Here is a 12,543-nt window from a genome sequence, read left to right as displayed (position 1 = left end):
AGCTGTCATTGAGAATTGAATGGAGGTACTATTGATACTCAGATCTCTGTTGGAAAAGCTAAATTAGAAAATATGGCTACATAAAAACTGACCACTTTTTGTAAAACTGCCACCAATCGAAGACTATTTCACTTTATAAACATGGTAAATGGCTTAAAATGTAGGTTGAACCTTCCCTAAATGAATAATCTTTAATATGTTTTCTGAATTTTTTTCCGAAACAACTCAAAAACAATTTTTCAAAATTTGGTATCCTAATCCCAACCACCTCCAAAAAGTTAGGTACCTAATTCCAACCACATTTGAAAGTGCAGCAACCAATAAAATACTATTTCACATGAAAATACAGTAAATGGCTTAAAAGATAGATTGAACCTTCCTCCAACTCATATTAAAATTTTGGGGTTATAGAATAATTCTTTATGGCTTTTTGGAATTTTCTTCTGAGGCACCTCAAAAATGACTGTTTGAATTTTGTACCCTAATCCTGACCACCCTGAATTTACATGATCTTATGGGTGGTCGGGATTAGAAGACCCATATTGTTTTATTTGTTTTACACTTTTGTAAAAATTATCTATACATACCTGCGATTGATTATAAAAACGGCAATACCATCAAAATCTCACTTTAATCACAATCACAAATCACATTTAACGCCACAAAATTAGTTATAACAAGTCAAAAATTTTTGGCAATAAAAAATGGTGAAAAACAATTTTTAGATCATGGAATTTCTTCAAATTCAATTTATTTTGCGAGTTTTGGCTTTACAGTGGCCGGGAATGTCTCAAATTAAATGTCTGTGATAGAGGAACAGGTTTATATCACTTTTCAATAGGTAGCGCTAATAACAGATGAGATATACATGGTGATGGGATTAGGCACTGGGTGGAATAGGGGTACTTTACCCTTACCCTAGTTTTCAATGATAAAAGTATTAGCATTGGTGAAAAAAAATTGAAAGAATTTTGAAAATTCACAGAGAAATCTCCGCCCAAAGTTATGATGGAAGCGGGTTGCGGGACATAAGTACAACTAAATTTGTTCACTCAATTACACGCAATCTTATGAACGAACGATGAAAATAATAAACAAATCGGCTTCATATTTTGAATGTTTTTGCAGAGGTAGAGAATACCCTTAACATATCAACAAAGAAGTATCACATTTCTCTGGATCCCCAGCCATAAGGGACTAACCTCCAATGAATAGGCTGATGAACTAGTGAAACAAGCAACAGAAATGTTGATCACCAAAGAACTAATACTGTGTTACAATCTCCAAAACCACTAGAAAAATGCAATCACACAAGTCACAACACTGGAAATTTGAATGGAATCAAACGAATAACCATTTAGCATCATTCAAAAAAGACATACAACGCCTTAAAACTTTTCCTATACAAGAAACCAAAGACAACAAAATGATCAATGTAGCAATTAGAATAGTGTTTATCAGTCATACTAGAGTGACACAGGAGCACACGGCCGAACCCAAGAACACGGAAAATTTAGTGGCCCACTAAGATATCCCATTTTAGTGGCCCTGATTTTGGGCTCCTCAATTAATTGGCCAAATTTCTTTCTCCCATTTGTTAAAGTGCAGGACACTGAGCATAAAAATTCATTCGGAAATTTTTTAAGCGGCCCAGTTTTTACTTCATCGGCCCAAATACGTCGGTAACTCGGTGGGTGGGTCCAGGCTTGCACAAGCACATCCTAAAAAAGACACCAAGACCTCAGACATGTCCCTTTTGTTTAGAGAATGGATTTTATGTCAAAACACATCATTCTACATGGTACCAACTTCGACAATGAAAAAAGGAAGTATAAAACAAATCTTTCTCTAAAAAATCTTTCAAATCCGGCACATTATCTTTTAGACACAAAATTGTATAAATTTATAGTTTTTAAGTACCTACTTATTAAAAATTATCATGTATTTATAAACTCAAGAAATGACCTAAAACGTTGAAGCGAGTATAATTTCAAATAAATAAATTAAAATTGAGTTTTTTTACTAAAATTTACAAATTTTTGTTCTGCATATTTTGCATCTTTAAAATTATCTAAAATCTCGGCTTAGGTAGGTACCTATTTGCCAAAAATTGCCAAAGTACCTAACTATTTTTACCAATAATTCTCACAAAGTTCTTTTTTAGCTAAAATTGTAAAAATAATTAATGTTTTTTTTAAAACAAAATTTCCAAAAATAGTCGGTTCTTCAGAAAATTTTGAATTTTTACTTTTAAAAAAAAAGTTGTCCAAATGTCTTGCTTTTTTGCCAGAAACTGCCAGAAAACTATTCCTTGGGTTACAATTGTCAGTCTCATTTCATTTTCCAAGAAAAAATTGCCAAAATCCTTATTTTGCTTCCAGAAAATTGTCAAAAAGTCTCACTTTTCAAATCATAGGTAATATTCTGTTTTTTTTTTTTTCTGTTAATTTTGTTCTGTAGGTATTAAAATATTTTCCCCACATTTTGTCACTTTTTTGACTACTTTTTCAAGCTTTTTCGGTTACAAAATTACTTTTTTGGAAGAAAAATTGAATACAAGCTCTGCCCTCGCTTCACTTGGGCCTGCTTATTTTTCATTTTCAAAATTAAAATTTCTTGAAATCTTGTAATTTATCTCAAAAACTTGTAATTTCCTTCAACAAAATTGTTATTTTTGTTCTCATACCAGTCGGCAAGTTTTCAGTCATCAGGTCTCTTCCCACTGCATTCCACTCCCCCTCCCCCCTTAAAACTAGTTTTATTTTTGTCAGATTGGTTTATTTTTGCAAAAGTGAATAAAAAATTAAAAATAAAATTGTACAACTTGCATTCAACTTTCAAATATCCGAACTTGAGGTAAAAGCAGTAGGAGGACGATTCTGTGGGGGGGAGGGTTCAGGACCTTATTCAGTACATCCGCCAGGGCTCTCCAACTGACCTAGTTCGCGCCTGGAGGCTATGTCAAGAAACATGCACACTTGGAGCAGCAAATTGAAAAACGTTGTGGAGGAGATTTCAAGGAACAACTTTCATTCGAACTTTTTTTTTCGTACAACCAGTAGGTGAAGAGATAGACGGATTTTCAAGTTGGGGAGGATGGATCCTGTGGAAAGTGGAGGAGGTTGAAAAATGGCCATCCAAGCCATCTGGGCTAAATTTGTTTGCATTGACGTTGTGTAGAACAATAATCGATCATAAAATTGCTTTCAACAAAATTAGCGAGATGGATGACCTATTGAGACCTGACTGTAGATATATGCGAATACCAGGCCAATAAAAATATTTACACGTTTTTATACGTAGTCTGTAGAGTACATATAAAAGTTTTTACTATGTACCTGTGTTAATAGTTGGAAGCAGTCCGGTGATAAAATTATCGCTAAATTTCCTCACACTGATGGCCGAATTTCTATCCATTATTTTCAACGATAAACTAAACGCGTCTAAGAATGCGTTTAGTTTTTTGCCAACGTACAACTCCAACATTTCCGTTTGATTATTTACTACCGCCAATTGAACAGTATCGATGCCGATGGAGTCGATGGATGTAGTACTTGTATTCTCGGAAGGTATATCTTCTTTAATGAGATAAACGCCCGGTAGTACTTGATACTTATTCGTGGATCGGCTACGATCTAACAACTTGTAAACGTCCATCAATAGACAATTAATCGAGTACTTGGCCGAGCACTGATCTGCAACCACCTGTAACATTCCAGCAATTTAACGCCGTGTCACTATATTAGTGTAAAAATCCATAAGAGATGCACGTACGCGTAGGCAGCAATCTATGTACCTATCGCATCAATGTATGTAAAATTTAGTAGCGTTTCGCTCATCTTCTGCGAACATGAATGTATGCAGATGCGAGTACCTACGTACGTAAATATTTATATACGTTAAAATAACGTGCTCAGGTTCGACTTGAATGACATTCCGGACCATATATTATCGATCACATAGTAGCTACAGAGTAGGTATATAATATTGTAGGTACATGTAGGTAAGCTAAGGTATCTCGTACATCACGCATTACTTCGGCTACTTCGTGCTAAATTAATTTATACCGCCACAACGATATAAACGGGTCACCGCTTGCAAGCGAAAAAACACTCGAGAAAGATATCGTGAATACCTCACTACCTACCTAATAATAATGATCAAATGAAATCAACATCATCTCTCACACAGCTCGCACACAGAGAAAATAATACACTGGGTTCTGGGTAGCATGCTGAGACTAAATGGCTGAATTTTCCCAACGAAAGTTATATGCTCGCGGTGCATCTTGCAGGGTGCATAATATTGCACCGCGTCACACTATTCGAGGAAGATGCACCCGAAATATTTGATGAAAAATTCGACATCTTTGGTGCCAGGAATAGGCATAGGCAGATATTTGAATCGTTTGTTCAAGTCGATGCCAGGTATAGAAAGGAGCGATACATAAATTTATATCTTGCAAGAAAGAGATTCCTAATGGCAGAAAATTTTCTAAACGAGAACGTTACCTAAACCGAAAGAGCAGTAGGTCTAGGTACCCTATTTTCGACTCTCCCTGAATCGATTGCAAATGACTTCGATTAGCAGATTTTTTTAAAGGTAACCAGCAACTTTTTGGAAATTAACGCTTGATGACTCCTGTAAATTAAGTTTGACTATGTTGATGATTTTTTTTTTTTGGAATGACACCATGATTGGGATAAAATTTGAAACTTAATGACATATTTCGGTGACATAGAAAATTTCACGTTGAATGACGTTATCACTTTTTTTGAACCACGTTTGCCACTATCTAGTATAAGGCTTGCAGTCCCACAAAAGACACTTTGAAGAAGTTGGAGCCAGAGACGGATTTAATAAACGGCAAAAGGGGCAGTATAGCTGGGTGGGCCTACATGAAAAATGGGTCTACTTTGTTTAATAAACTTCTTCTAATGATTCAGAGTTGGGGTGGGTTCCATTCAACTTTTCTTGTAAGATAGGGAGGGGGGGATTTGATAAAAAGTTGTGGGAAAGACCTCAAAAGACTGCAGAAAAAATCTTGGATCCCTGACTTGAATAATAAAAAAATTTTCGACTAATGAGGTTTCAAATTGAAACTCTAATTTTGTTAGTAATAATTTATTATCAATTTTTCATTTTTTCAAAAAAAAAAAAAGGTAGGTACGTTGGATAAAATGGCGTAAAAGTGACAAAAATGCACTAAAATCGCTTAAAATTACCCCAAACTACTGAGATTTCAGCAAAATTAATTGTCAAATGCATTAAAATGATGTGTTAAAATTAGTTTCAAATAATGTGAAACCACTCCAAAAAAATCATCGAACAAAAGTTGCCTAAAATTGATCTAATTTCAGTAAATTTCCAAAAAATCCAGAAAACGTGTTAAAAATGTGAAATAATTGTGATTAAAATCTATAAAAAAAAAAAATTCAAACTACTTAATAAAATTGTAGAAAAATTTGTCAAAAAAAAGAAAATGACAATTTTTTTTTTAGAATGCTGTAAAAACACCGAAAAACAAAGAAAAGGACTGACAATCACAAAAAAAAAGAATTAAAAAAACATAAAATGTTAGTAAAAATTTCCAAGAATGACATAAAAATACCTGCTTAGACAAAAACATTGAAATCATTGAAAATTGCCTAAAACTACTGAAATGTCAATGAATGTTGCCCCAAATGCATGAAAAAGTGTTCAAAAAGCGTTAAAATAATGTTTAAAAAAAATCGAAAAAAATTATTGGAATCACTGCAATTTGTTGAACCGAGATGGAATTTTAATGAAAGTTGTCCAATTATGTATGTAGCATGAAAAAATGTTAAAATGATGTAAAAATCATCACAAAAATGCTTCAAAAAAGTTGTTGGAGGGTCTAAAATGACTAGAAATCCACCTGAAGTCGTCTTCAGAGGCTGCACTGAAAGAAATGATTTTCAAAACGCTTTATTCAGTCCCGAAATTGATGCAATGGTTACTGCACAGTACAGTAATTTTCAAATTACCTCGTTTTGATGTAATGATTACATAGGTTAAATCAGAGAATGCATCAAGTGATGGAATGAGTACACCGCTAGGATGGATTTATTGCATCACTTTTCAAAATTCGTTTCTATGTTCTTAGGTAATACATTTCTTTGGGGACTCAGTCCTGCAGACATGGTATTCAAAACATCGTTTGGTGGGTAATAATTACATCGTATAGTATGCAATGATTACATTTCTTAAACATGACTGAGAACCATGTAGTGATTTACTGAATACAGTAAATGATGCACTGAGTACATCGCCATACTGCAATGAAATCATTTTTTTTCAAACAGTGAAAACCCTATAAATACTTCGAGGGCCTGAATCAAATGTTCTACTCGCGGCCATGTCGTTAATTGTAGGTAGTTAGGAACGAAAGGTCCCAGGTTCGAATCCCGGTTAGGTCGGAAAATTTTTGTTAGGAAATAAGTTCTTGAAAAATTTGTTGCAGTGAGAATTATTTAGATGTGCGGAGAAACGTGAAATTGATAGTACCAATTCCCCCCCACTTTTTAAATATTGTTGAATAAAAGCGATGGAATGGTTACCGCACTTCTGTGTAATAGCTACTTCTCTAAATATGTACTGATTAATGCGTTTCATTCCTATACCAAAATTACCGCGTTTTAATGCACTGAGTGCATCGTTTCAATGTAACTAGTACTGTTTATTTCTTTCAGTGTTGAAATTAGTTTTTAGAATAAATTTCAGCTTTACAACTCCAATTTGATGGAATTTTGTGGGAATTTCGAGTTTCAAAAATCTGCTGGAGGCTCCAGAACTGCTCAAAACGGGTTGAAACCGTTTCCAATCGATTTGGCATGTCGAAAATAGGGTATAACCAAAACTTCAGCTCTCTTGGTCAATTTGGTGAAATTTTGATTTTTTCCCTCATTTTTGACCTAAATTCGATTTTCAAAAATTCACCAAAAATCGAAAAACGCACTTCAGCACTTGAAATTTTGACAGGTGATAAATTTTTGCATGATCTTTCGATCTACCTTTGTAAAGTTTGAAAAATTTCGTGCAAGTTTTATGTTGTAACGCAAAATCTGCGATTTTGGCTGACCTGTCAATCAAAATGGCCGCCATTTTGTAAGTAAGGCCAACCTTTTTTTTGGCAACTTTGCTTTAAAATGTTCCTTAGGATGTCCCCTTTAAGAAAAAAAGTGTCCCGGAGGATCGGCGGGGGGTGCAATTACTCCTATTGTCATATGCCGGACTATAAATTTTGGCAAATCTTGACGACATTTTATTTTGTTGTTGTTGTTGATTTTTATTTTTTTATGAGTTTTCATTAATTTAATTGAAATTCTGACATGATCTGTTAATTTCAGTGATTTTGATGTTTTTTTTGTTTGAACGCGCGTCTTTTAAAACATTTTCGTGTATTTTTGATAAAATTTGGCTAAAAATTAATAATTTTTTGTACAGTGTATGTTTTATAAACTATTGTTCAAATTTTTTTTTCGAAAATTCTTTCTATTGTGAAAGGTTTGATTTTTTAAAAAAAATGACAATATCTCTACGAGTAAAGATTTTCAAAATATTTTGTGCAAGTTCTGCGAAATTTTGACGAATTTTGTAGAAATATAATCTGATATGTTTTTCTCATTTGTAAATGGATTTCAATTTTGCAGAAATTTCATCATTTTGAAGTAAATTTTGAATGATATTTCAATGTGTTAAGATTTCGTTAATACGTAGATACGTAGGCATCGTACTTAGGTACGTATATCACACGTAGATTCGTCTTTAAAAACTAGTCTAAGAAACTTTTGTTTATTTCGTTAGGTATTTTGTATTCGTTTAAAGAATTGTTGGTTGCCAAAGTGCGCCAGGAGCAAAATTCAAAATTACGCGATTTTGCGTAAAATAGAAATATTCGGCTAGTTTAAAATATTTAGACTCAAAATTTCGTACTTTTGTAGTGTATACGTTTGGGGTCATTCCTCTTATGGTTTTCGTATTGTCAACAACGTTTTTATGTTCGACAATTGTTATATTATTTCAATGTTATTTTTTTGAATTTTTTTTTTGAAAATAAAATTCAATTTATTTAAGTTGAAAAGCAGTTCCATGTTATTTTATCGACTCAGTCGATTTTGTTGAATACGTTATACGTATTATGGTAGGCAGAGCTATGGTTCAATAGCTTTTCGATTTCTACGTTCGTTATTTTCGTTTCCGTAAATGTTGAGTGCGATTTTGGGCACTAATTCGTCGAAAAACGAGTCCGATTCCGAGTCTAGTGATAATTCATTAAACCTAGACGATTCCGGCGAATGCAGAGGTTTCTCTACTGGTAGTGCACGTACGGCCAGAAACCGTAAGAGAAACGCTCGCAAGAAACTGCTACGTAAATCCATCGAACTTAGAGCTGCAGCGTCGTCCGCGAGCGGTGATAAGTTGAAAAACGCAAATCCGTCGAATACTCCGAAACAGTCGTCGTCTACGCAATCCACCGAAAACGCCGAGCCGCTGTCAACTCCGGTAACTCCGCCTGATCCGGTAAACGTTGAGAATCCGATTCCGCCGATTTGTACGCCGACTCCATCGCCAATACGTCGTAACCGCAGTAGAAACAGCAGTCGAGATAGTAGTCGTAGTTCTTCAAGTGAATCGTACGGCGAATACAAAACGGCAATGTCTGGTGACCATAAGGAGCATAATCCTGCTCAATACAAAGTTGGTTTAAATTATGTAATGTTTAAGCGTCGTTTATTAATCGCGCTTCGGGCTAAAAAATTAGAGAAATGCGTGTTAACCCCTGATGATTGTTCACCCGATCAAAGGGACAAAGCCTTTAATTTCATATTCGAACGTTTACACGATACGATCGCGCGTCTTATTAAAGAGGAACGGTGCCCGAAAAAGTTATTAAAAGAACTCGACGATGCCTACGGGCAAATTGACGAGATTGCGTTAGTAGAGACCCGTACGGCCTTGGCCAAAGTCGATATAGGTAGGTTCGATATGTGTAGGAGCTACCTAGATGAAATTCAGTTGCTCGTTAACAAGTTGGAGGCCGCTGGGGTTGTCGTGAACGCTGCGGAGAAATACTCGTACATATTAACGGGTATTAAAGATAAAAAGCGATTCGATAATATCTGCGTATCGGCCCGCACAGCGTTACACGGCAAACCAGCCGATCCTGAGTTACTGGCATCATTGTTGAAAGACTATGATGACAGAAACAAATCGTCGTCGTCGAAGGAATCGTTGAAAGGTGCAGCATTAGTGGTACCTGGCCCCTCTGGGGAACAGGGGAAAAGGTCGAATTCGTCTTCTGATAATAGGGACAAGAAAGATAGGCCGAGATGCTACAAATGTCGTAAGGTTGGACATAAAGCGAATTCGTGTCGCTCAAAATTCGATGATACGAAACGTGATCGAAATCCAAACGAAGCCGTTCGCTGTTACAGATGTAACGGCTTAGGCCATTTCGGAAAATCGTGCCCTCGTTACGGAGACGAGGCGAATGAAAAGCGAAGCAAGGACGCGAAGAACAAGAGGAATGATACTGGCAAGGGACCTGGAGGTCGTCCTCCACCTACCGCTATGATCGCATTCCAAAATGGATCAGTGTCTGGCTCAATTGATCCGGTACCGTCGACTTCTTCTGGTTATGTAGCTCCGTCGTCCGCTCCGTTGTCCGCTTCGTCGCCTGCCTCGTCGTCCGTAACGGTGAGTCAAAATTTTGGTACTAATTCGAATCATAGTAGTAAACGTAGTAATGCGTCGATTTGCGCGTTAGCAAACCTTTCTGGGTGCTTCGATTCCGCGTTACAAACGACATACGGTCATTCCAACGTAGATGATGGTGAAGATTACTTGACGTTCATTGTGGACTCAGGTTGTACTAACCACATGGTACGTTTTCCAAATCTGTTGAAAGATGAAAAGAAATTATTCGGTGAAACGATTTTGGTTGCTAAAGAAAATGTTTTTCTTACTAAAGATAGCGTAGGAAACTTACCTATTTTAGGTGACAACGATAAAGAATATTATTTAAAAGACGTATTCTTTGTTCCCGAACTTTCTCACAATTTATTGAGTGTCATTAAATTAAATGAAAACGGTTTTTCGGTATTATTTGACGCGAATCCTCGAATCGTCGATCGTAACGGTGCTAGCGTAGCATCTTTAAAAATTGTAAATGGACTTTTTGTCGTAAAATTTCTAATAAATTTTGTTTCTGAGTGGTACGACATTGCTTTGAATTCGGTAGATTCTGCTACTGGTACGGTCAATTCGGCAGACGAAGAGTCTGCAAATAACAATGATGTAAATTCTTTGACACGAAATATGGAAAATTTGAATATTAATTCTAATTTTAAAAGTGATGAACTACGTACCGATATCTGGCATAGAAGGTTAGGCCACCCATCGAAAAAAGTTATCTATGCTATTCCTGGCTTAAAGAAGTGTGCGTGTCCGAAATTAAGCCAATGCGAAGTCTGCTGTAAGGCTAAGCAACGAAAACATGCGTATAAAAATACAAGGTATCGTTTTAAAAATCCTTTAGACCTCGTACACGTAGATATTATGGGTCCAATAAATTCCAGTATTGATGGGGAAAGATATATTGTAGGTTTTTTAGATGATTGTACGAGATTTGCAGTTACGTATGCAATGGAAACGAAAGACGAAGTGGGATATTATTTTGAATCATATAATAAATTGGTTTCAAACATTTTTAATCGTAAAATTACGCGTATTCGATGCGATAACGCGCCTGAATTAATCGGAGGTAAATTCAAAGAAGTTGTAAATAGGGAGGGTATGCAAATGCAGAACTCCGAACCTTACGAAGCGCAGCATAACGGCGCCATAGAAAGATTTTTCCGTACGTTGCAGGAGAGAATGAGGTCATTTTTGATAGATGCCAATTTGCCTAAAAAATTCTGGGTATACGCTGCGTATTCAGCTACGTTTATTTATAATCGTATACCAAATTCTTCTTTAAATATGAAATCCCCGTACGAGATATGGAATCAGCGCAGTCCCGATCTGTCTCATTTGAAATTGTTCGGTAGCGTAGGTTTTGTTCTGAAACCGAAAGAAAAAAGAGATAAGCTCGATGAAAAGTCCGAAGCCATGATTTTGGTTGGGTTTTCGGACACTGGGTATTTAATGTACGATGTTAAAAAGAACAAAATCATACCTTCGTCTAACGTTGAGTTTGATGAATCGAAAACGTACGCTGATTTGACCGGTGAAACCGTAGAAAATGATTTTATCGACTTTACGCAAAATAGCGAGATTTCGGCAAATCCAATACCATCGGCCAGTGGTGCCATGAATCAAAATTATTTGACTAGTTTAGATAGCGATATTATTTCGGTAAATTCTTCGAGCGATGATTCTTCGGTTAGCGACGATGATGAATCTGAAACTAACGACGAATCATCAACAAAACAAGTGGCGTTAAATATAAACGAAAAACAGTCGAACGAACTGACCTACGAAAAGGCAATCTCAGGTCCAGAGGGTAAATTTTGGAAAAAAGCGATTCAGGAAGAACTGGATGCTATGGAACAAAAAGACGTTTGGTATTCGACCACTCTGGAAGAATTAAATACACAAAATTATTCACAAGTCGATTCAAAGTGGGTTTTGACCAAGAAGATCAATACCCAAGGGGGAGTTAGGTATAAAGCTCGACTTGTTCTTCGAGGTTTTAAAGACCTCCATAATTATGAACTTACCGAGGTGTATTCTCCTACTCCAAATAATCCTGTTATTCGTGAGGTTATCAATATTGCTAAGGTGAACGATTGGCCGCTCCGTCAGTTAGATGTGTCGACTGCTTTTCTTAACGGCGACATTACGCGTACGATTATATTTAAGCCACCTCAGGGTTCTTCACCTGAAAATAAAGGAAAAATTTTCGTTTTAAAAAGGTCAATTTATGGGTTAAAAACCTCTCCTAAAAATTGGAATTCTAAATTGAACGAGTATTTATTATCGTTGGGATTTGAACAATCCAAAGTCGAACCGTGCGTATATTTCGACAGCAAAGATCCATTGAGATGTTTCTTTGTAGTTTTCGTAGATGATTTTTTAATTTCGGGTAGAGATTCTAAACTAATCAAATGGTTAGTTGATTCTCTTGAAAATAAATTTGGAATTCGTGATCTCGGGGAGAGTAAAAAATTCGTGGGAATTGAAATCGATAGAAATAAAAGTAATAAATGTACGTACTTACACCAGGTAGCGTATATCAAATCGTTAATCGAGGAGTATGGTCTCGAAGGAGCCAATAACGTTTATTCTCCAATGGAACCAAATCTCAAAATCGTAAATCCAAAACTCGATAAATCGTACGAAACCAAAGTACGTGCTCTTTTAGGTTGCTTGGGATATATTTCGAGAGGCACTAGACCGGACATTGCTTTCCCGGTAAATTTCTTATCACGATACCAGCAGTTCGCAAATTCTGAAATTTATCAATATGCTTTACGCATATTAAAGTATTTAAAAACCACGATAGAAACTAAATTACGG

Source organism: Planococcus citri, chromosome 3, assembly GCF_950023065.1.
Source record: "Planococcus citri chromosome 3, ihPlaCitr1.1, whole genome shotgun sequence".
Classification (NCBI taxonomy): Eukaryota; Metazoa; Arthropoda; class Insecta; order Hemiptera; family Pseudococcidae; genus Planococcus; species Planococcus citri.
Note: the sequence above shows the minus strand (reverse complement) of the source record.